Source organism: Rattus norvegicus (genome assembly GCF_036323735.1).
Source record: "Rattus norvegicus strain BN/NHsdMcwi chromosome Y unlocalized genomic scaffold, GRCr8 chrY_unlocalized_17, whole genome shotgun sequence".
Lineage (NCBI taxonomy): Eukaryota > Metazoa > Chordata > Mammalia > Rodentia > Muridae > Rattus > Rattus norvegicus.
The window spans coordinates 719,944-743,243 of NW_026947375.1; the positions used below are offsets into that span (position 1 = coordinate 719,944).

Here is a 23,300-nt window from a genome sequence, read left to right on the forward strand (position 1 = left end):
AGAATAGTTGAGACTGCTGGTCTTCCTATATAGGTTGCCCCCCACTTCAACTTCGTCAATCCTTCCCCTAATCCAACAACTGACAGAAATCAGAGACTGATACCGTTTTAAAATATATGTATCATTTAATTTTGAATGGTATACTATGGGTTCTTTCACAAAAAATTGATAGCATTATGTATTTATTATAGTCTTCAGAGATGGAAATTTGGCAGTATTTATACAAGTATTTCATTACTTTACAGCATTGAGATCATTCCAACAATGTGTTTTGTAATTTAAACAAAATATATTGTAAATAATCACCACTGAGTACAGTGCCAGAGTAGTGTCCATGCTGATTTTCTGTAGCGAACTTTACTTAATGAAAATGAAAATAATCTGAATACCACAATTAGGTTATTATTTAAACAAATGAGTAATCTACCATTTATTAAATGCATGATATTCCATGAAGAAATTCCTCATGCACATGTATTCAAGATATATTGTTAAATGAAATACAAATGACAGAATATTGCATTATGTAATTAAACTTTATAAACAGAAGATTTACATATATTCTATAATTTTGTCAATATAGAGTAAACCTGATACAAGAGCATGGGAGGCAGTAGAAAGAACACTGGGAGTTCTAGGTCATTTTGAGCTACACAATGAGATCCAATTTTAAAGACAAATAGATCTGATTTGAAAGAATATCTGCCCAACCGATCTTAGTGGTTACATTTGGAAGTTTTAAGAAAGCAAGTTATTCTTTGACAATTCCATACATGCACAACACATGTATGGAAGCCCACTACACTCCCAATCCCTTATCTTCCCCAACCAACATATCCTCTTTAGACCAAATCCCCTCAGCACATGCATGTCTTTTATTTTTCCTTCATGACCCCCTGGATTTACCCTGAGTCACTTCTGTGAAAAAGACCATGAAGCTATACACTTAACAACTGGTAAGACACCAGTGGCTACATCATTTTCTATTCTCCAACACTTCGCTTAGTTCCTTTGAAAAGGCAGGGACAATATTATATAGGGTCTGTTCAGATAGATGTAAATATTCTGAGTTCCTGAGTGCCACAACTGTATCAATCTCAGAAGACAGCACCTCACAGATCTCCTTACCTATTAATTAGCCCTTGAAAGAGGCCAAGCCATGCATATCACCTTATCTCTACACTGGAAGTTATCTCCGGTGGGTAATCATTTGAAAGTGAAAACTTAGTTTTCTCCAAGGGAATCTCACTTGGTAACCAAACTAATTTTAAGGGTAGAATTCGTATAAAGAAATAAGGGAACTGAACAACATCTTTGGGGGATCCTTGTCTCATAATATGACAGAAGTTTTATTCGGAATGTCTTTTTCCTTTTGTTATTTATTTATTTATTTATTTATCTATTAATTTTTACTCTGTATGTTTTGTGTATATATTTTTTCCTGGTTTTCTGTTTCCATGAAATACCTGATTGTGTGAATGGAAGTCTGTGTCTCTGTGTCTGTATCAGATTTTTGTAGCCTGCATTGGCTCTTTTCTATCTGTTGTTTTGTTCTATTCAAATTCATTAACTTTCATTTTATTTTTATCCCTTAGATGACTGTTTGTTTTCTAGTGAGAGTCAGAAGAATGTAGATACAGATGACTGTAGAGGAATAGAAGAAGGAGGGAATAGATGAAAGGGAAATCATAATTCAAATATATTGCATGAAAAAGTCAAATTTTAAGAAAAGAATTTTAAAAACATACTTTCTAGTGCCTGTCTGCCCACTTTTCTCAAAGTCTTAACAAATTTCATATTAAAAGTTAATGAAAATATTTTAAACCCTTTCCAAGGCAAGGAAAATTATTTGTTTACAGCCAATCTGGAACTGCCACTATGGGAGTGAAGCTTCTGTAGAGTTGCAATATTGCAGTAGGAAATTCTTTAAATGCTTTCAGAGATATTAATCCACTGAAGTCCAGTGGGAGTTTCACATGATGGATGTTAGAAATTTTCAATGGGAAGATATACATTTTCGATACTTCAGTTTTCATGCAACTCTTCAAGATCAAATTAAATGTATGGGATACAATAATGGAAGAGGTATGATCCTTTGAAATTTTCACAATTAACCCAAATAATACTAAAATACCATTAATAATTCAGAATATATTGTATCCTAAGCCCACATCAGCATGACAATTAAGAAATAGAAGTAGATGTGTATCAGTGGATAAAAGCTGTTTCTGGAGAGGCACTATTTTATTTCTGGGACAATTTCACTTCGTTGGTAGATGGGTTAAATTAAGGTCTGATAATGAAGGTCTTGCTGTAAAAGATCATTCTCTCTCAACAGGAATTTCAAACCCTGATGTACAGCACGCTAGCATTTAAATCAATCATCTGAAGAAACCTTGATAATGTCTTTATAACATTAAAATGGCTGTACAGGAGTTAGTGTTAATCAACATCTCTTCTTCAAGCAATATACTTCTCATTTCATCCTTCGGTGTAACACGATTCCAAATTCAATTTCATGTAAATTAGATGAAGATGATGATGGTGATGTTGATGATGGTGGTGGAGGGGGTGGTGGTGTTGGTGTTGGTGTTGGTTGTGGTGGTGAATATGATGAAGAAGTCAAAAACGATCTTTTGGGACAGAGAACAAAGCCCATACTATATTCAGTGTTTTTCCTATCTTTATTGTGTCTAGGATCGAGAGTGAAAAATAATCTATTGTAAGTGCTATGTTGGGAAGGAAGAAGTTTAAGCTCATCAATAGCCCACTATCCATTACAAGAGAAAGCAAATTTGTCATGAGAAATTTATATATATATATATTCTCACATGAAACCCTTACCATAACCATAGCAATGAATCAATTTAATTTTGTGAGGCAGCAAATTGCCTTTCAGAGTTTAGCTAATTAATATAAAGTGATCATGTACAGAGTGCACTCCCTGGCTGTCAGGAACAAAGCCCGTGAATTTTAGATCTTGTTGTCCTAGGATTTTAAAAGTGAATGACATAATTGATAGCAATGTGCAACTCTAAAAGTCTTACCATATAAGTCACAGAGACACCATAATATATGCTGAGTATCAGGTTAGAACTTTTATATTCATAAGTATTTGGAGTTTCAAAGAGTAAAATTGTTGAGGTTAAGAACAGGGCATTTTTAGGTTTGCATTTCAATCTCTAGTGTGCAGTTTGGTTTTGGTGGATCATTAGACAGTGTTTTATTTTATTTTATTTGAACAGGTGATATAAGTTAACTGTACAGATTAATGAGCCTAAGTTTGATATTTCCATAATGCAGACAGCATGCACTGAACTAATGTAACTACATTTTTTCACTGAATTTTCTGCAACTTACAAAAAAGATTCTCCATTCTATTTTTGGGAAAAAATGACTTCCATAGGATATAAAAATCCTTAATATATTTTCAGAACTTTTTCTTATTTTAGAATTTTATTTATTCTTCACACACGTATACAATGTACCTTGATCACACCGATCCTTAACTTGGTTCTTCTCTCTCTGGATACATTCCATTTCCAGCTTCATGTTCTTTATATTTTCCTGTTTTATTTTCTTTATAATCTATTGGTTCACTGATTACTGCCTGTTGGGATCTTCCCTAATTCATTGTCTTAACTGTGTATAGGACTTGTGCATACGACTGTAGATGCAGTGAATCCATTGGTCCAACAACTGTTTCATCTCTAGATGTCACGGTTGGATCCTCTCACTCCCCAAGTTTGGCCTTCTCCTTTTCTGCTGTTTCCCCATCCTTATGCTCAGCTTTCTTTTTCTCACGGTCTTAGCACTTATATAACTTACATAGATCAACAGTAATTACGGCACAGTACACCTATACATTTCTCTGACCACAGATCATAAAAGTAGTAATGTATGGATAAAAACAGTAAGTATTGGAAGTCAGTTTAACAACATGGCCATTTAGCAAAACAGGAATAGTAGGATCCTCTCTATGGCCATGTGAGCCATGGGGAAAATGTGACCGTGTTTACAACATGACATCTGACTTTCCTTCTATAGTAGAGGCTTCAAAGTCAAACAAACAGCAGTTGGCCATTTTCATAAAATTTATATAATTGTCTTCATATTTCTGGATTTTCAACTGGCACAATGTTATCTAGTTTCATCTATATCCATGCCAATGATATAATTTTGCTCTTTTGATGGTTGAAAAAAGGTGTGGTGCCTATATAAATTATTTTTCCAATTTTGTAACATGGATATTTTGAACAGTGAGAAGGTAAATACAGTCATGGAGTTATACCTGGAATAGACATATTCCTCAAGGTACATATTCCTTCAGTGTTACTATTGAATCACAAATAATTTCAGTTTTCAGTTTTATATTAATTTCTTTAGTAGCTATATTAAATTTTAGATCCAACAAACATATACCAGGGTTCTTTGTTCCAGCAAAACTATACAAACACTGTCATTTGTATTTGTACTTCATCAACGATTTGTGGGTTTAGTAATTTTCATGTAATTTTTGATAATTACTGTGCCATTATTTCAAGCATTTAATCAACCATATTGCATATGTAATTGCATTACTTTATTTCTGATGAATAAGGTATTTTGTGTCTTATAGATATGATCCATACATCAGATAAAGAGCCAGTAAAGTTTCTCCATCGTTATTTAGTTGGTATCTCTTAATGACACTCCATTGTGAACATGTGCCATATTTCCTGTATCCATTCTTCTGTTGATGAGCATCTAGGTTCTTTCCAGCTTCTCCTATTATAAATAAGGCTGCTATGAACATAGTGGAGCACGTGTCTTTGATACATGTTGGGGCATCTTTGGATATATGCCAAAGAGAGGTGTAGTTGGGTCTTCAGATAAATCAATGTCCAATTTTCTGAGGAACCTCCAGACTGATTTCCAGAATTGTTGTTCCAGTCTCCAATCCCACCAAAAATGGGGGGTGTTCCTTTTTTTTCACATCCTCGCCAGGATTTGCTATCAGCTGAGTTTTTGATCTAAGCCATTCTGACTGGTGCGAGGTGAAATCTCAGGGTTGTTTTGATTTGCATTTCCCTTATGACTAAAGATGTTGAACATTTCTTTAGGTGTTTCTCAGCCATTCGGCATTCCTCAGCTGTGAATTCTTTGTTTAGCTCTGAACCCCATTTTTTAATAGGGTTATTTGTTTCCCTGCGGTCTAACTTCTTGAGTTCTTTGTATATTTTGGATATAAGGCCTCTATCTGTTGTAGGGTTGGTAAAGATCTTTTCCCAATCTGTTGGTTGCCGTTTTGTCCTAACCACAGTGTCCTTTGCCTTACAGAAGCTTTGCAGTTTTATGAGATCCCATTTGTCAATTCTTGATCTTAGAGCATAAGCCATTGGTGTTTTGTTCAGGAAATTTTTTCCAGTGCCCATGTGTTCCAGATGCTTCCCTAGTTTTTCTTCTATTAGTTTGAGTGTGTCTGGTTTGATGTGGAGGTCCTTGATCCACTTCGACTTAAGCTTTGTACAGGGTGATAAGCATGGATCGATCTGCATTCTTCTACATGTGGCCCTCCAGTTGAACCAGCACCATTTGCTGAAAATGCTATCTTTTTTCCATTGGATGGTTTTGGCTCCTTTGTCAAAAATCAAGTGACCATAGGTGTGTGGGTTCATTTCTGGGTCTTCAATTCTATTCCATTGGTCTATCTGTCTGTCTCTGTACCAATACCATGCAGTTTTTATCACTATTGCTCTGTAATACTGCTTGAGTTCAGGGATAGTGATTCCCCCTGAAGTCCTTTTATTGTTGAGGATAGCTTTAGCTATCCTGGGTTTTTTGTTATTCCAGATGAATTTGCAAATTGTTCTGTCTAACTCTTTGAAGAATTGGATTGGTATTTTGATGGGGATTGCATTGAATCTGTAGATTGCTTTTGGTAAAATGGCCATTTTTACTATATTAATCCTGCCAATCCATGAGCATGGGAGATCTTTCCATCTTCTGAGGTCTTCTTCAATTTCTTTCTTCAGTGTCTTGAAGTTCTTATTGTACAGATCTTTTACTTGCTTGGTTAAAGTCACACCGAGGTACTTTATATTATTTGGGTCTATTATGAAGGGTGTCGTTTCCCTAATTTCTTTCTCGGCTTGTTTCTCTTTTGTATAGAGGAAGGCAACTGATTTATTTGAGTTAATTTTATACCCAGCCACTTTGCTGAAGTTGTTTATCAGCTTTAGTAGTTCTCTGGTGGAACTTTTGGGATCACTTAAATATACTATCATATCATCTGCAAATAGTGATATTTTGACCTCTTCTTTTCCGATCTGTATCCCTTTGATCTCCTTTTGTTGTCTGATTGCTCTGGCTAGAACTTCAAGAACTATATTGAATAAGTAGGGAGAGAGTGGGCAGCCTTGTCTAGTCCCTGATTTTAGTGGGATTGCTTCAAGTTTCTCTCCATTTAGTTTAATGTTAGCAACTGGTTTGCTGTATATGGCTTTTACTATGTTTAGGTATGGGCCTTGAATTCCTATTCTTTCCAGGACTTTTATCATGAAGGGATGTTGAATTTTGTCAAATGCTTTCTCAGCATCTAATGAAATGATCATGTGGTTCTGTTCTTTCAGTTTGTTTATATAATGGATCACGTTGATGGTTTTCCGTATATTAAACCATCCCTGCATGCCTGGGATGAAGCCTACTTGATCATGGTGGATGATTGTTTTGATGTGCTCTTGAATTCGGTTTGCCAGAATTTTATTGAGTATTTTTGCGTCGATATTCATAAGGGAAATTGGTCTGAAGTTCTCTTTCTTTGTTGTGTCTTTGTGTGGTTTAGGTATAAGAGTAATTGTAGATTCGTAGAAGGAATTCGGTAGGGCTCCATCTGTTTCAATTTTGTGGAATAGTTTGGATAATATTGGTATGAGGTCTTCTATGAAGGTTTGATAGAATTCTGCACTAAACCCATCTGGACCTGGGCTCTTTTTGGTTGGGAGACCTTTAATGACTGCTTCTATTTCCTTAGGAGTTATGGGGTTGTTTAACTGGTTTATCTGTTCCTGATTTAACTTTGATACCTGGTATCTGTCTAGGAAATTGTCCATTTCCTGAAGATTTTCAAATTTTGTTGAATATAGGTTTTTATAGTAAGATCTGATGATTTTTTGAATTTCCTCTGAATCTGTAGTTATGTCTCCCTTTTCATTTCTGATTTTGTTAATTTGGACGCACTCTCTGTGTCCTCTCGTTAGTCTGGCTAAGGGTTTATCTATCTTGTTGATTTTCTCAAAGAACCAACTTTTGGTCCTGTTGATTCTTTCTATGGTCCTTTTTGTTTCTACTTGGTTGATTTCAGCTCTGAGTTTGATTATTTCCTGCCTTCTACTCCTCCTGGGTGTATTTGCTTCTTTTTGTTCTAGAGCTTTTAGGTGTGCTGTCAAGCTGCTGACATATGCTCTTTCCTGTTTCTTTCTGCAGGCACTCAGCGCTATGAGTTTTCCTCTTAGCACAGCTTTCATTGTGTCCCATAAGTTTGAGTATGTTGTATCTTCATTTTCATTAAATTCTAAAAAGTTTTTAATTTCTTTCTTTATTTCTTCCTTGACCAGGTTATCATTGAGTAGAGCATTGTTCAATTTCCACGTATATGTGGGCATTCTTCCCTTATTGTTATTGAAGACCAGTTTTAGGCCGTGGTGGTCCGATAGCACGCATGGGATTATTTCTATCTTTCTGTACCTGTTGAGGCCCGTTTTTTGACCAATTATATGGTCAATTTTGGAGAAAGTACCATGAGGAGCTGAGAAGAAGGTATATCCTTTTGCTTTAGGATAGAATGTTCTATAAATATCCGTTAAGTCCATTTGGCTCATGACTTCTCTTAGTCTGTCGACATCACTGTTTAATTTCTGTTTCCATGATCTGTCCATTGATGAGAGTGGGGTGTTGAAATCTCCCACTATTATTGTGTGAGGTGCAATGTGTGTTTTGAGCTTTAGTAAGGTTTCTTTTACGTATGTAGGTGCCCTTGTATTTGGGGCATAGATATTTAGGATTGAGAGTTCATCTTGGTGGATTTTTCCTTTGATGAATATGAAGTGTCCTTCCTTATCTTTTTTGATGACTTTTAGTTGGAAATTGATTTTATTTGATATTAGAATGGCTACTCCAGCTTGCTTCTTCTGACCATTTGCTTGGAAAGTTGTTTTCCAGCCTTTCACTCTGAGGTAGTGTCTGTCTTTGTCTCTGAGGTGTGTTTCCTGTAGGCAGCAGAATGCAGGGTCCTCGTTGCGTATCCAGTTTGTTAATCTATGTCTTTTTATTGGGGAGTTGAGGCCATTGATATTGAGAGATATTAAGGAATAGTGATTATTGTTTCCCTTTATATTCATATTTGGATGTGAGGTTATGTTTGTGTGCTTTCATTCTCTTTGTTTTGTTGCCAAGACGATTAGTTTCTTGCTTCTTCTAGGGTATAGCTTGCCTCCTTATGTTGGGCTTTACCATTTATTATCCTTTGTAGTGCTGGATTTGTAGAAAGATATTGTGTAAATTTGGTTTTGTCATGGAATATCTTGGTTTCTCCATCAATGTTAATTGAGAGTTTTGCTGGATACAGTAACCTGGGCTGGCATTTGTGTTCTCTTAGGGTCTGTATGACATCAGTCCAGGATCTTCTGGCCTTCATAGTTTCTGGCGAGAAGTCTGGTGTGATTCTGATAGGTCTCCCTTTATATGTTACTTGACCTTTTTCCCTTACTGCTTTTAATATTCTTTCTTTATTTTGTGCGTTTGGTGTTTTGACAATTATGTGACGGGAGGTGTTTCTTTTCTGGTCCAATCTATTTGGAATTCTGGAGGCTTCTTGTATGCCTATGGGTATCTCTTTTTTTAGGTTAGGGAAGTTTTCTTCTATGATTTTGTTGAAGATATTTACTGGTCCTTTGAGCTGGGAGTCTTCACTCTCTTCTATACCTATTATCCTTGGGTTTGATCTTCTCATTGAGTCCTGGATTTCCTGTATGTTTTGGACCAGTAGCTTTTTCCGCTTTACATTATCTTTGACAGTTGAGTCAATGATTTCTATGGAATCTTCTGCTCCTGAGATTCTCTCTTCCATCTCTTGTATTCTGTTGGTGAAGCTTGTATCTACAGCTCCTTGTCTCTTCTTTTGGTTTTCTATATCCAGGGTTGTTTCCATGTGTTCTTTCTTGATTGCTTCTATTTCCATTTTTAATTCCTTCATCTGTTTGATTGTGTTTTCCTGGAATTCTTTCAGGGATTTTTGCCATTCCTCTCTGTAGGCCTCTACTTGTTTATTAATGATTTCCTGTGTTTCCCTAAGTGTGTTCATGTCTTTCTTGAAGTCCTCCAGCATCATGATCAAATATGATTTTGAAACTAGATCTTGCTTTTCTGGTGTGTTTGGATATTCCATGTTTGTTTTGGCGGGAGAATTGGGCTCCGATGATGGCATGCAGTCTAGGTTTCTGTTGCTTGGGTTCCTGCGCTTGCCTCTCGCCATCAGATTATCTCTAGTGTTACTTTGTTCTGCTATTTCTGACAGTGGCTAGACTGACCTATAAGCCTGTGTGTCAGGAGTGCTATAGACCTGTTTTCCTCTCTTTCAGTCAGTTATGGGGACAGTGTGTTCTGCTTTCCGGCGTGTAGTTTTTCCTCTCTACAGGTCTTCAGCTGTTTCTGTGGGCCTGTGTCTTGAGTTCACCAGGCAGCTTTCTTGCAGCAGAAAATTTGGTCTTACCTGTGGTCCCGAAGCTCAGGTTCGCTCGTGGGGTGCTGCCCAGGGGCTCTCTGCAGCGGCAGCAACCAGGAAGACCTGTGCCGCCCCTTCCGGGAGCTTCAGTGCACCAGGGTTCCAGATGGTCTTTGGCTTTTTCCTCTGGCGTCCGAGATGTGTGTGCAGGGAGCAGTCTCTTCTGGTTTCCCAGGCTTGTCTGCCTCTCTGAAGGTTTAGCTCTCCCTCCCACGGGATTTGGGTGCAGAGAACTGTTTATCCGGTCTGTTTCTTTCAGGTTCCGGCGGTGTCTCAGGCGCAGAAGTCCTGCCGCTCCTGGGCCCTCCCCCACGGGAGCCCAGAGGCCTTATACAGTTTCCTCTTGGGCCAGGGATGTGGGCAGGGGTGAGCAGTGTTGGTGGTCTCTTCCGCTCTGCAGCCTCAGGAGTGCCCACCTGACCAGGCGGTTGGGTCTCTCTCTCACCGGGTCTGGGAGCAGAGAGCTGCTGCGGGCCGGGATCCGCGGGTGTGGGACTTCCGGTAAACACAGACCGTGCCTCCTAGAGAAATTCTGCTTCCGTGTCCCAAGCTCACCAGGCAGCTTTCTTGCAGCAGAAAATTTGGTCTTACCTGTGGTCCCGAGGCTCAGGTTCGCTCGTGGGGTGCTGCCCAGGGGCTCTCTGCAGCGGCAGCAACCAGGGAGACCTGTGCCGCCCCTTCCGGGAGCTTCAGTGCACCAGGGTTCCAGATGGCGTTTGGTGTTTTCCTCTGGCGTCCGAGATGTGTGTGCAGGGAGCAGTCTCTTCTGGTTTCCCAGGCTTGTCTGCCTCTCTGAAGGTTTAGCTCTCCCTCCCACGGGATTTGGGTGCAGAGAACTGTTTATCCGGTCTGTTTCTTTCAGGTTCCGGTGGTGTCTCAGGCGCAGAAGTCCTTTTCCAGTAGTTCTTTAAGGTACTTTTGAGTTCACTCTTTCAGGGATTCTACTTGTTTACTTCTGTATTTTCTATTGTCCTTTATATTCTTAAAGGAGTTATTTATGACCTTCTTAACACACGCCCCCATCATGATAAAATGTGAATTTAAATCTAGATCTTGCTTTTGTTTAGATATACACTGTTTGTTTTGATGGGAGAATTGGGTTCTGTTGTGCCTAAGTAGTCTTGTTTTCTGTTGCTTGTGTTCCTGACTAGCCATCAGGTTGTCTCTGGAGCTAGCTTCTCTTGGTCTTTCTGGCGGTGGTTGACCGCCCTGTAGGCTTGTGTGTCAGGATTGCTATAGACCTGTTTTCCTGTTTTGTTTTACCCAGTTATAGGAACAAAGTATTCTGTTCTCAGGCATGTAGTTGCTCCTGTCCACTCCCTTTCATCTTTCCCTGTGGGCGGGAACAAGAAGAAAATTCCCATACTTCTCATAGGTCCCACTGTAGGTTGGGGACACTGATGGCACAAAATGTTTTCCTCTTGAGTCAGGAATCTTGGAAGAGTGTAGTCCTCTCTGGTTTCCCAGGAGTGTCTGCTTCTCTGAAGGTCTAGTTCCCCCACACTCAGGATTTTGGTACAAGGAGCTGTTTGACCAGTTCAGTTCAGATCCAGGCACAGTCTGGAACATGGTGCTCCTTTAGATTTACTCCTCCTATATTCCTGTGTCCAGAGGCACTAGGCAGTTTTGTCTTGGGCTAGAGGTGTGGGCAATGGTGGGCAGAAGTGGCAGTCTCTGTTCATTGTACGCTTGGTATTGCCCATACTCCTGGGTGATCAGCTCTCTTTCCCACAGCATCTAGAATCAGGGAGTTCTGGGCCAGGACCACAGAAGTTCAGGAGCCTGCAAGAAACTGGAACTGCCTGGTCCCAGGGCAGTTCTTCCTTTGTGTGTCCTGAGACCACAACTCAGCTCACTTTGAGCAGAAAAGTTTGATTCACCTCTTGTCTCATGCCTGAAGTTGCTCGTTGGGCTGACTTGCAGTTTTCCATGAAGGCTGCAACCAAAATTGTTCTGCCCCTACTGCCCCTAGGTCCCTATTAACAGAAGGCCCAGATGGAGCTAGGTGTTTTTTTCTTGAGTCAGGACTGTGAGCAGAGTTCTCAGGGGTTTCTGTCCCTCTGACAGTCTAAGACTTCCTCAACCCACACGAGATTAGGGTGTAGAATAATGTTAGGACCAGTTCAGATACAAGTGCAGTTTGGACTGCAGGGCTCCTGAAGCTTGACTACTCCTATATTCATGTGTCCAGTGGCACTCTGCAGTTTCCTCTTGGGCTAGGAATGTGTGCACCGGTGGTCAGAAGTGGCAATCTCTCCTTCCCTGTTGTCTGAGTATTGCCCACTCTTCTGGGTGATCAGCTCTCTGTCCCACAGAGTTTCCAAAGGAGTTTCAAATGTTCATTCCCTATCCTATAGGTCTCCAGTCTTTCCAATTCTCCTCCAAAGTGTATTGGAAAAGACCCTTCTGTTCAAGGGGAGTACAACAGTTCCCATCAGACAAAGAGGGCTGCAAAAGTTCTTCTCTTAAAGGTAATCTCTGTGATTTCTCATATTCCACAAATGGATTAAATCCTGCCCTGTCTCCACATGAGACTTTACTATCTTGGCCAGCTGCCAAAGCAGGGAACAGAGCCAAGTCCACTCACAAAGACAGACAAAGATGCCTCCCATCTCCACCAAAGTGCTTTATGCAATCTACTTCGGGTAAAATGAGCTTGAAACCTGATTCTGCTGACAAAGGGAATTTCAGAACTTCCCTATTAAAACAAGAGGACCTTCAATGTCCTATACTATTAAAAATGGGCTTAAATAATCACTTATGGTCCAAGGGGGACAAAATCCCCAAGTGAACCTCATAACACACATACCAGCCCAAGCAGAGACAAAATTTTCTGCATTTACACCATTAGTTCAAGGACCACTGCCAGTTTCAGAAGGGGCTCTTGAGAATTCCAAACCCATGTAAGATGTGTTAGAAAATTCTGAGTCCACCCAAGGAACTCTTACGCCTTCCGAACATAAAAAATATGTTCTAGCACCCTCACCATTTCCCCTTGTACTGCAAATGTCCCTATACAACAGAGAATTATTCAAATATCTTCTACCACTGAAAAGGACCCACGTAACTTGTCATTAGACTCAAAAGAGCCAGGTTTATCACAACACACAGTCAATGAGCCATGCAGGCTCCATATTTATACAATGTGCAGAGAAGATAAAACATCTCCTACATCCTCAGGGGACTCTAGGTCATTTTGTCCTGAACGGAGAGGATCCAAAATTTTCCACATATAAATCAGAGATGCTAGAATTTCCCAAAACTGAGCAGTATTCTCTGAGTAGTACTCTATCTCATAAAGATTCTGTGAGACAAGAAACATCTACAAAAGAAGTTCTACCCACAGCCACATCTTTAGGATTGACTTGTGGATTGGACACATGTGCAAAAGATGTTCTAGGACATATTCCATCTGTAGAGAAGGTTATGGATCGAACCATATGTGAACCAGGAGTGGTGGAACATGATACGCAAACACCAGTTCTGTAGCATCCCCGATATCTGAGGAAAGGGATTCCTTGGATTCCATTAGTGCAAAAGAATACATATGACCTCCGCAAACTTCACAGGAGTCTATAGAACTTCCTTATCTCCTCAAGATTAGCCATCTTCCCCAACTACAGAAGATGCTACACACTCTTCCAAATATGCAGAAAGGGTTGCCTGTCCTTCTTTATACCCACAAGCAGACCCAGAACATCTGTAAAATACTTCAATGGCTCTGCACTTTTCCTTACCTTCTGAAGGGGCCTTGGAACCTGTTTTGCCTATCAAGCAGGCTAGGGAAACTGACTCATCTATACGAAAGTCTGTTTCCTCTTCTCTAGCAAAAGAAATTTTTCTTGGAACTTCCTCAATTAGTCAACAATATGTAGAAACATCCTTATCTGCTCATGAGTCTCTCAGCCCTCTCACATATGCCCATGATGCTGTAGGAGAGGTCTCACCTTCAGAGGTAGCTCTAATACCTACACCCCATTTTGATGTCAGTCAGGATTTCTAAACATGTACAAGGTACATTAAGACCTTCCTCGTCTGAGAAGGATGTCTTAGGATCTACTGCATCTGAACAGCATGCTTTACAACTATCCCCATCTACCCAAATAGATTTCTTTCACATGTCCACTCTGGGCAGAAATACTCGACATTCTCCCTCTACCAAAATGGACGACAGGCATCCAGTTTCTAGAAACAGTGGTTTAAGGTTTGTTCCTTCTGATGGAGTCTTGAAAAATTTCTCCTCTAAGGAAGACAGTTTCAACCTTCCCCCTTCTGCCAAAAGAAATCTTGTGCTATCTTCTTCTGCAAAAGAGACACCAAAAGCTACAACTACTCCTCAGGTGAGTCCCACACATTCTCCATCTGTCCAAAGGGCCATGGAATTTTCAAAAATGATGAAGGAAATGTGGAAAGTTACCAATCCTTTGAAGGGAATGCTGGACATCTCATGTCGTCCAAAGATGCTCACAGTGATTTGTTATTGTGCAAATTAGACTTCAAAAATACAAAATCCTTTTATATTTCCAAAGGTCTGAAGGAATATCCACATCAAAAAAAATCATTTGGACCTTATGCCATTAGCCCATGCATCTAAAAATCAATCTGGCTCTAGCACTCTTCCTGGAAAACATTGACCACCAGCCATACAATCCTCAGGACAATTGAAATCTAAAAAGGGGTATCTAGAAACTTTACCATCTGCCCAAAAGTCTTTAGGATGTTCAGCAACTTCTCCAAGAGCTCGGTGCACCTAGAGAACAACATAACTAGAGTCATCTTCCCAGGGTATTTTCCCAAGAACCACATATTTCTTCTTTTATTTTATATCAAGACAGAAGGCCAGATTCCTTCTCCCCATCTCTGATCTCTTCATCCTATCTGTTCTCCATTCCAAATGGCTCTTTACTCCGAATTAGAGGCCAAATAGTAAACCATAGATATATAGGAGGAATATCTGGGAGGTAGTTTCTGTCAAGATAAACCTTGTGATGTCACAGAGGAAGCAGGTGTTCTCCAGGAAGCAAGAGATTTTTCATGGAGGGCCTAATGATGATGTCACTGAGAAGTGCCATGGCCTATCTGCTGAACAGCTTTCCTTACATTGACCAGATTTGGAGGTGCCCTCTCCAGGAGTGTTTCCTGTGACACAGTAGAAATCTTTACATGCTACATCTCTCTAAAGCTGGAGACTTCTCTCTTCTTCATTAGTGATCACATGCTCTGAATGAAGAAAGTTATTCAGGGGTTTGTCATGGGTAGAAAAGATCTAGGAACAAGGAAGGAAGGAGATTCTACTCAAGATTTAATTTACTCCAATTTCCAACCTTCTGACATAAATTTCAATTCCCTAGGTTTAATCTGTTTCCTCGTTGCCACTATTTTCCCTACAGACCTTTAATTGAGTGAATATTGTGCTACATTTTCTGACTGGAAATTCATGGACCGGGGGCATCATTTATGTTCCTGCATGTGTATTCAAAAATTTCATTTTTCCAATTCCATTTTTGCAATGAATTTGTCAACAAATGGGGCCCACTTGTAGAGTGAATATAAGAGTGGAAATATAGTGTACCTACTTCAAATGATCAACTCCCAAATCCTTATTTTATCTATAAATTACCAGACATCAGTTAAGCAAAGGACAGCATGGACTATAGAATTTGGTTCTGTAGTTCTATTATATATCCTTTCTCTAATATCAACCTTCCTGTTTGTCCAGGGAAAGACTTGAGAATTTTGGATGTTTTACCATGATTCTTTCTTCAGGCCAAACATTATTTTCTGGGTGATGGGCAGCAAGAGGAATGGCTTGAGGTCCAGTGAAACCTCAACTTCAGTAGGTTATGAGAACAGGAGGGAGTCTATTTGGCATTGTCATTTGTGGATCATATATTCTTGACCTAGTTAGGCACAATCCATGTAACTATTCCATCAAAAATCGTAGTTGTAGGAGCCACCAAAAGTATATATAAGTATAAAAGTATATATAAAGTATATATATGATAGATAGTTAGATATAGATATAGATATAGGTATAGATATATATAGAAATAGGTATAGATATAGATATAGATATAGATGATATAGATATAGATGATATATATACATATGTATAGATATAGATGATATAGATTTAGATATAGAGATAGAGATAGATAGAGATAGAGATAGAGATAAAGATAGAGATAGATAGATATAGATAGATATAGATATATAGATATACCAGGCACCAAAACTAGATACGATGATTGAAGCTAAGAAGATCATACTGCCAGGAACTGGATATAGATCATTCATGAGAGAACCAGCTACAGCATGTCAAATACAGAAGTGAATGTTAGTGGCAAACCAAAGAACTGAAAATGGACCTCTTTTTTTAAGATGATAAGAAAGGATTACAACTGAATGGACTTTCAACCCCATAAGAACAACAATTCAACTAAGTAGAGATTTCTGGTACTAAACCAATATTCAAAGACTGGGCATAGACAGACCTATGGCTCCAACTGCATAGGTAACAGAGTATGGTCTTGTTGAGCCCCAATGGAAGGAGAAGCCCTTGCTCCTCCCTAGGTTTGCCTCCCAATTCAAGGGAATGTCAAGGTACAGTAAGGGGGGTTATAGAAGAAGGTTAGTGTGACTGTTTAGGGATCTCATGGACAGGAACCTGGGATAAAAAATAACATTTGAAATGTAAATATAAAAATATCCAATTAGGAAAAGTAATAAAAATTGCTTAAAAAATAAAAAATATGACAGAAAAAAAGAAAAGTTAACTGCCAGCTAATCATACCTATTGACTCAGAAATCTAAATGGCAACTGTCAGGGAATGGTAAGCAGAGTAATACTAGTGGATAGACTGAGATGATGAAATCTCAAATAGAAGCACTTCTCTCTCCCAGTTATCAGTGTCAGACCCAAACTTCACTATAGGAATCCAAAGCAAGGAGGACTGTACTCTGAGCTGAGGACACAATACTTGTCTTTCCCTTCTTCCTTAGGACATTTCTCTTCTGGGAAAAACTAAAAGCCATGAGCTCTCACAGAACAACTGGGCCCTTTCCAACACCTGGATTTTGGAATAAAGAAATGAATGATATAACTCTCTGACATCAAGGAAACATAACAAGCAGGGATGTCCAGATGCTTCTGGGAAGCCCTCAGTTCCTGATTCCCTTATGATAAGATTCAGATAAAGGCTATCTCTTCAGCAAACCAAGTCAACCCCTAAACAGGGCTCACTGAGCTTTCCACTGGACCAAGTATTTTTTTTTATTTTTTTATACAAATACACTCCCAATTGGCTCTTTATTCTGAATTGAAGGCCAATTATGAAACCCTGGAGGTACTGAAGGAATATCCAAGAGTCTGTTGCTGTCAGCACAACACTTGTGACATCACAGAAGAAGTTAGGGCTCTCCAGGATACAAGAGTTTTTACACGGAGGGCCTAATGATGATGTAACTGAGAATTGCCATAGCCTACCTGTTAAACGATTTTTTTACATTGACCAGATCTGGAGGTGCAATTTCCAAGAGTGTCTCCTGTGACACAGTAGAAACCTTTACATATTCATCTCTCTAAAACTAGAGACTTCTCTCTGCTTCATTAGTGGGTACACATGCTCTGAATAGAGATAGTTTCTTAGGGGCTTGGCATGGGTAGAAAATATCTAGGAACAAGGAGTGAAGGAGATTCTTCTGGAGATTAATTATTTCCCCAGGTCCAATCTTGTGACATATAGTTCAATTCCCTAGGTTTCGTCAGTTTTCCATATGCCAGTATTTTCCCCACAGAACTTTAATCGAGTGAATATTGTTTTACATTTACTGATCGTACATTAATTGACAGGAGACATTATATATATTCCTGCATGTGTACTCAAAAATTTCATTTTTACAATTCCATTTTTTTTTGCAATGAATTCGACAACAAACTTGGCCCAGCTATAGAGTGACTAAACAGTGGAAATGTTGTGTACATACGTCAAATGATCAACTCCCAAATCCTTATTTGATCCTAATATTACCAGACATCAATAAAGCAAAGGACCACATGGACTATACAATTCAGTTCTCTAGTCACATTTGATATCTGTACTACAAAATCTACCTTCCTGTATTCTGATTGCCAGACTTGAAGGTTTTAGATATTTTACCATGATTCTTTCTTAAGGCCAATATAAGAAACAGGAAGATGGCAGGGTGAAGAAAGCTAGAGGAACAGTGAAACCTCAACTTCAAGTACAGGAGAGAGTCTACATAACATTGTCATTTGTAAATGGTACATTCTTGACCTAGTTGTGCAGAATCCATGTTAACATTCCACCTAACCAAATAGTTGTAGGAGGCACCAAAAGTGTGTGTGTGTGTGTGTGTGTGTGTGTGTGTGTGTGTGTGTGTATCAGTCACCAGTAATAGATAAGATTTATGAAGCTAAGAAGTGCATTCTGCCAGAAAACGGATATAGATATGTTTTGAGAGACACAACTACAGCATGTCAAATAAAGAAGTGAATGCTAGTGGCAAACCAGTGAACTGAAAATGGACCTCATTTTGGTAGAATTTGAGAAAGGCTAACATGAGCTGAAGGAACCTTCAACCCCATAAGAACAACAATGCTAATGAAACAAAGTTTTCTGGTACGAGACTAATATTGAAAGACTGTACGTGAACAGACCTATGTCTCCAACTGCAGAGAATGGCCTTGTTCGGCACCAGTGGAAGAAGAAGCCCTTGGTCTTCCCTTGGTTTGATTCACAGTTAAAGAGAATTTGAAGGGACAGTAAGGGGGGGGGGTTATAGAAGAAGTGGAGAAGGACCGGTTAGGGATCTTATGGGAGGAAACTCTTAAAGGGAATAATATTATAATTGTAAATAGAGAAATAAACATTTAAAAAGACAAATAAATTTGTAAAAATTAAAAAAATAAGTAATAAAAGAAAAGAAAACTGACAGCTAAACACAGCTCTTGACACAGAAATCTAATGGGTCACTGTCAGGGAATGGTAGTGAGAGAAATAATATTGGAAAGACTGAGATGGTGAAGTCTCAACTACAAACACTTCTCTTTCCCGATATCAGTGTCAGACACAAACTAAACAATAGATAAAATAGTATGGAGGAGTTTACTTTGAGCTAGGGACAAAATACTTGTTTTTCCCTTCTTCCTTAGGTCCTTTTTCTTCTTGTCAAAAAGAATAATAGCCATGAGCTCTCAGAAAGAAAACTGTGCCCTTCCCAACACTTGACTTTTGAAATAAAGTAATTAATGATAGAAACTCTCTGACTTCAAGGAACCATAATATTCAGGAAACTCCAGATGCTTCTGAGAGTTTCCCAGCTCCTGATTCCCATATGTGGAAGGCTCAGGTCAAGGCTGTCTCTCAAGAGAACCCACTCAACCCCTACTAAGGTCTCACATAGCTTTACCATGGACCACATATTTCTTCTTTTTTATACCAAGACAGAAGGCCAGGTTCCTTCTCCCCATCTCTGATCTCTTCATCTTCTTTTTTTCTCTCCCAAATGGCTGTTTATTCTGAATTACAGATCAATTAGTAAACTCTAGAGGTACTGATGGAATATCTAAGAGGCAGATGATGTCACAACACTTGTGACATCACAGAAGAAACTAGGGCTCTCCAGGATACAAGAGATTTTTAATGGAGGGCCTAATGATGATGTCACTGAGACTTGCTATGGCCTACATGCTGAACATATTTCCTTACATTGACCAGGTTCAAGAGTGCCTTTTCCAGAAGAGTCTCTTGTGAAACAGTCAAAACCATTACATACTACATCTCTCTAAATCTAGAGAATTCTCTTGGCTTCATTAGTGGTTACATGCTCTGAATGAAGATATTTAGTCAGGGACTTGACATGGGTAGAAATCACTTAGGAACATAAAGTATATGAGAATCTTCTACATAACATTTTTATTCCCAGGTTCATTCGAGTGACATACAGTTAAATTTTCTAGGTTTTCTCTGTTTCCCAATGGGCAGTATTTTCCCTATAGACCATTAATTTATTGAATATTGTATTACAAAAAGTGTGATCATGTTTTAGTTTTCTTCTCTTGCATAGTGTTGAAAAAGTGATACCCAATACAGTATTAGAACAAATATTACATAGTCACCTAAAGAAAACAAATTATTCCCAAGGCCAACATAACTTCATAAGTAAGCAATTTGAATTTACAGAGAAATGGTTAAGTATTGTATTATTTATCTTCAAAAATACTCTTATAAGAATCTTTAAAAAAAACAGAAATATAAACATCTGTATAAAAATGTCATCTGCTTCAAATGATCAGAATGCACATCTGTAATTGGGAATCATTATTAAATCCTATCAGGAAGCAGAGGGTAAAACTGGTTCAGAAATCAGTCATCAACATTCCAGCCTTTGTGACAGTCACACCATTAGTCTGTGCTGCCATTGTTCTTGATCCCTGACCTTAAAAGGTCCCAGCCTTTCTGAACTACCAATTGTTTCATACATTGTTTTTTATAACAGAGTCAGTAGGGAAAAGATCTTAGCCAGCTTCACAATCAATTTTATTTTTCCAAATGCTTTTTAAGGGTTGTGGTCCTTTTTACGGGTTGTGACAATTCTACATTTCCTTGGTCAACGATAGAAGCACTGATCTACCCCAGGGGCAATTGCTAAAAGACCTGGACCACGGTTATTGCAAATGCCAATGGCACTGCCCTCTGAGTGGTGGGAAGCTCCATGAGGATTTTCATGCACTTCTTAGATTAAGAGAGAATGATTGCAATAACTGAATGACACTCTGTGGGAAGTTCTCGTGGGGTTCATGACTCACCAAGGTCCAAGGAGACTGTGCTGAAGAGTGGGCCATACCCCAGGAGTTCTAAAGCTGTGTGCCATTCCTCCTTCACAGGCCTTGGCCATACTCCATGTCAGAATCAATATTGAACTATGCTTTTACCCTGGATAGAATTTCAAATACTATAAAGAATAGGGAGAGTGGGCAGCCTTACATTGTCCTTGATTTAATGGAATTGCTTTACGTTTCTTTCCCTTTAGATTGATGTTGGGTACCGGCCTGCTGTCCATTGCCTCTATTATGTTTCTGCATAGGAATCGTATCCCTGATTGGTCTCATGCTTTTAACATGAATGGGTGTTGGAATATTTTTGCAAGCTTTTTCAGCATATAATGAGATTATCATGTGATTTTTCTCTTTCAGTTTCATTTTATAGTGAATTATATTGATGGATTTTCAGAAATTGAACCATCCCTGCCTCCCACTAGAAATTAATAATTACACAGCATAAAGTACAGAAAGTATCTCACATTTACATGCATACTCCAACAGCTCCCCAGAAAACAAAAACAAAAAATACAAACAAAAAAAACATGCACCCCACTGAAGAGAAGTAATACTCACATACCTTCTCAAACATCCCAATCGAAAACACAAAACCAAAAAACATGCAAGCAAAAAAACCCTGCTTCCGCAACATCTCATTAATAACTTTAAGCATTAATGTCCTCTACTCAACAGTAAAAGGACACAGGCTAACACAATGGATTTAAAAAGAGGAAAGATCCTTCTGTTGCACCCAAGAAACACAATCCAGGTACCGAGCTAGACACAACCTCAGACCAAGGGGTTGGAAAAGTTTTTCCAAGCAAATGGACACAAGAAACAAGATTGTGTAACCATTCTAACATCCAGCAAATCAGACTTTCTACCAAAAGTAATGAAAAGAGACTGGGAAGGACACTTATTATGCATCAGAGGAAATATCCACCAAAATGGCATCTCGATTCTGGATGTCTATAAGACAAAGACAAAAGCAGTAATATTGGTGAGAGAAATATTGCTGAAGTTTAAATATCACATTGAAGCTCACACATTAATAGTGGGGTCCATCAATGTCCCACTCTCACTAAGGGCAGACCATTGAAACAGAAACAAAAAAAAATAAATGATGTCCCTAACACGGGGTTCAATTAAATTGACCACACTGATATCTACAGAATAGTTCACATGAACACAAAAGTACACACTCTCTTTTCAGTACCTCATGTAACCTTATCCTAAACTGACCTTGTTCTCCCACTCTAAACAAGCCACAACGGATACAAAAAGACTATGCTAAGCATTGGATCTTCTCAGATCACCAGGGATTAAAACTGGACTTCAACAATAAGAAAAAGTATATAAACTCATTGAAATTCAATAGCTCCAAACTGAAGAACCACAAGTTCAGAGAAGACAAGAAAAAGAAAAAGCGTTCTTAGAATTTAATGAAAATGAAGGCACAGCTTCCCCAAACTTAAGGGACATAACGAAAGCAGTGTTAAGGGGAACATGCATATGCAGCACAGGGAGCTTTCATAAAGAAATCAGAGTGACCTCACACTAGCAACTTCCCAGCATACCCTAAATCTCTAAAATAAAAAGAAGCAAATACATATTAAAGGAGGGGACAGAAAGAAATGATCAGACTCGGGGTGAGAGTGATCCATCAGAAACAAAGTGAATACAAAAATTAACAAAAAGTAGAGCTAGTTCCTTGGGAAAATCAAGCAGACACACAAAGCCCTAAACAAATAATGTAATAGGAGGTAAGACAGCATCCAAATAACAAAATCAGAAATGAATAGGGAGCCGCATAGATGGACACTGATGAAAGTCACAGAATCATTAGGTGTCAAAAACCTGCTGTCTGCAAAATTAGAATCTCTGAATTAAATGGATGATTGTATCGAAGGATAACACTGACCACAGGTAAACTGAGGTCAGATAAACTATGTGAATAGCTCTACAACACTTAAAGAGTAATTTAACCTTTAAACAGTAATTAAAAGTTTGCCCACTGTAAAATTGCCAGGACCAGATTGATTGAGCGCAGACTTCTACCAGATTTTCAAAGATATCTCAACCTACGCCTAAACACAGAAACAGAAGGAAAGTAGCCAAACTGATTCCATGACAGCATTGTCGCCCTGACACCAAAATCACAAATAACTCAACAAAGAAAGAATTTCAGACGAATTTCCCTGACGAACATTGGTGGAAAAAAGACTAGGTAAAATGCTTGAAAACAAAATCCAAGGACATTTCAATCCGCCATCCAGCGCCATTTAGTAGGCTTGCACCTGAGGATGCAGGAGTAGATCAATCGATGAAAACTTATCAAAGTGATCCACCATATTAACAAACTGAACTGAAAAAAAAATTCTGCCCTCAGCACTTTACATTAACGTGGGAGCTCTCCTTTGATTTTACTTTTTGGTAGTTGCATATCATGAAATATATATATATATATATTTATATATATATATATATATAGTAACATATTAAATTGTTATATCCTAATATTATAATATATAACTAATATTAATATATTATATTAATATTAACATTTTGTATTATACATTAAATTATATTAATATGGTAAATATAATTAATATTGATATATTATGATACGATATTAAATTAATAAATAGTGATATAATAAATTAAATGAAATAGTACATTAATATATCAAAATTAATA

The 23,300-nt window shown here is 38.5% G+C and overlaps 1 long non-coding RNA gene across 3 annotated transcripts in view; it reads right to left on the reverse strand.

The window, feature by feature from the left end:
- LOC134484605 (uncharacterized) overlaps window positions 1-21,338 on the reverse strand; it is a 34,583-nt gene extending 13,245 nt beyond the window's left edge. Inside the window, exons 1-2 of one of the 3 annotated variants that reach the window (XR_010062103.1) lie at window positions 19,223-21,338; window positions 14,456-14,510 (exon numbers count right to left, since the gene is read on the reverse strand). This is a non-coding gene — a long non-coding RNA (uncharacterized LOC134484605). Of the gene's footprint in view, window positions 1-14,455 lie in introns of all 3 variants that reach the window. The other 2 variants (XR_010062102.1, XR_010062101.1) reach the window with 2 other exon arrangements.
- Between the last annotated feature and the right edge of the window lie 1,962 nt (window positions 21,339-23,300).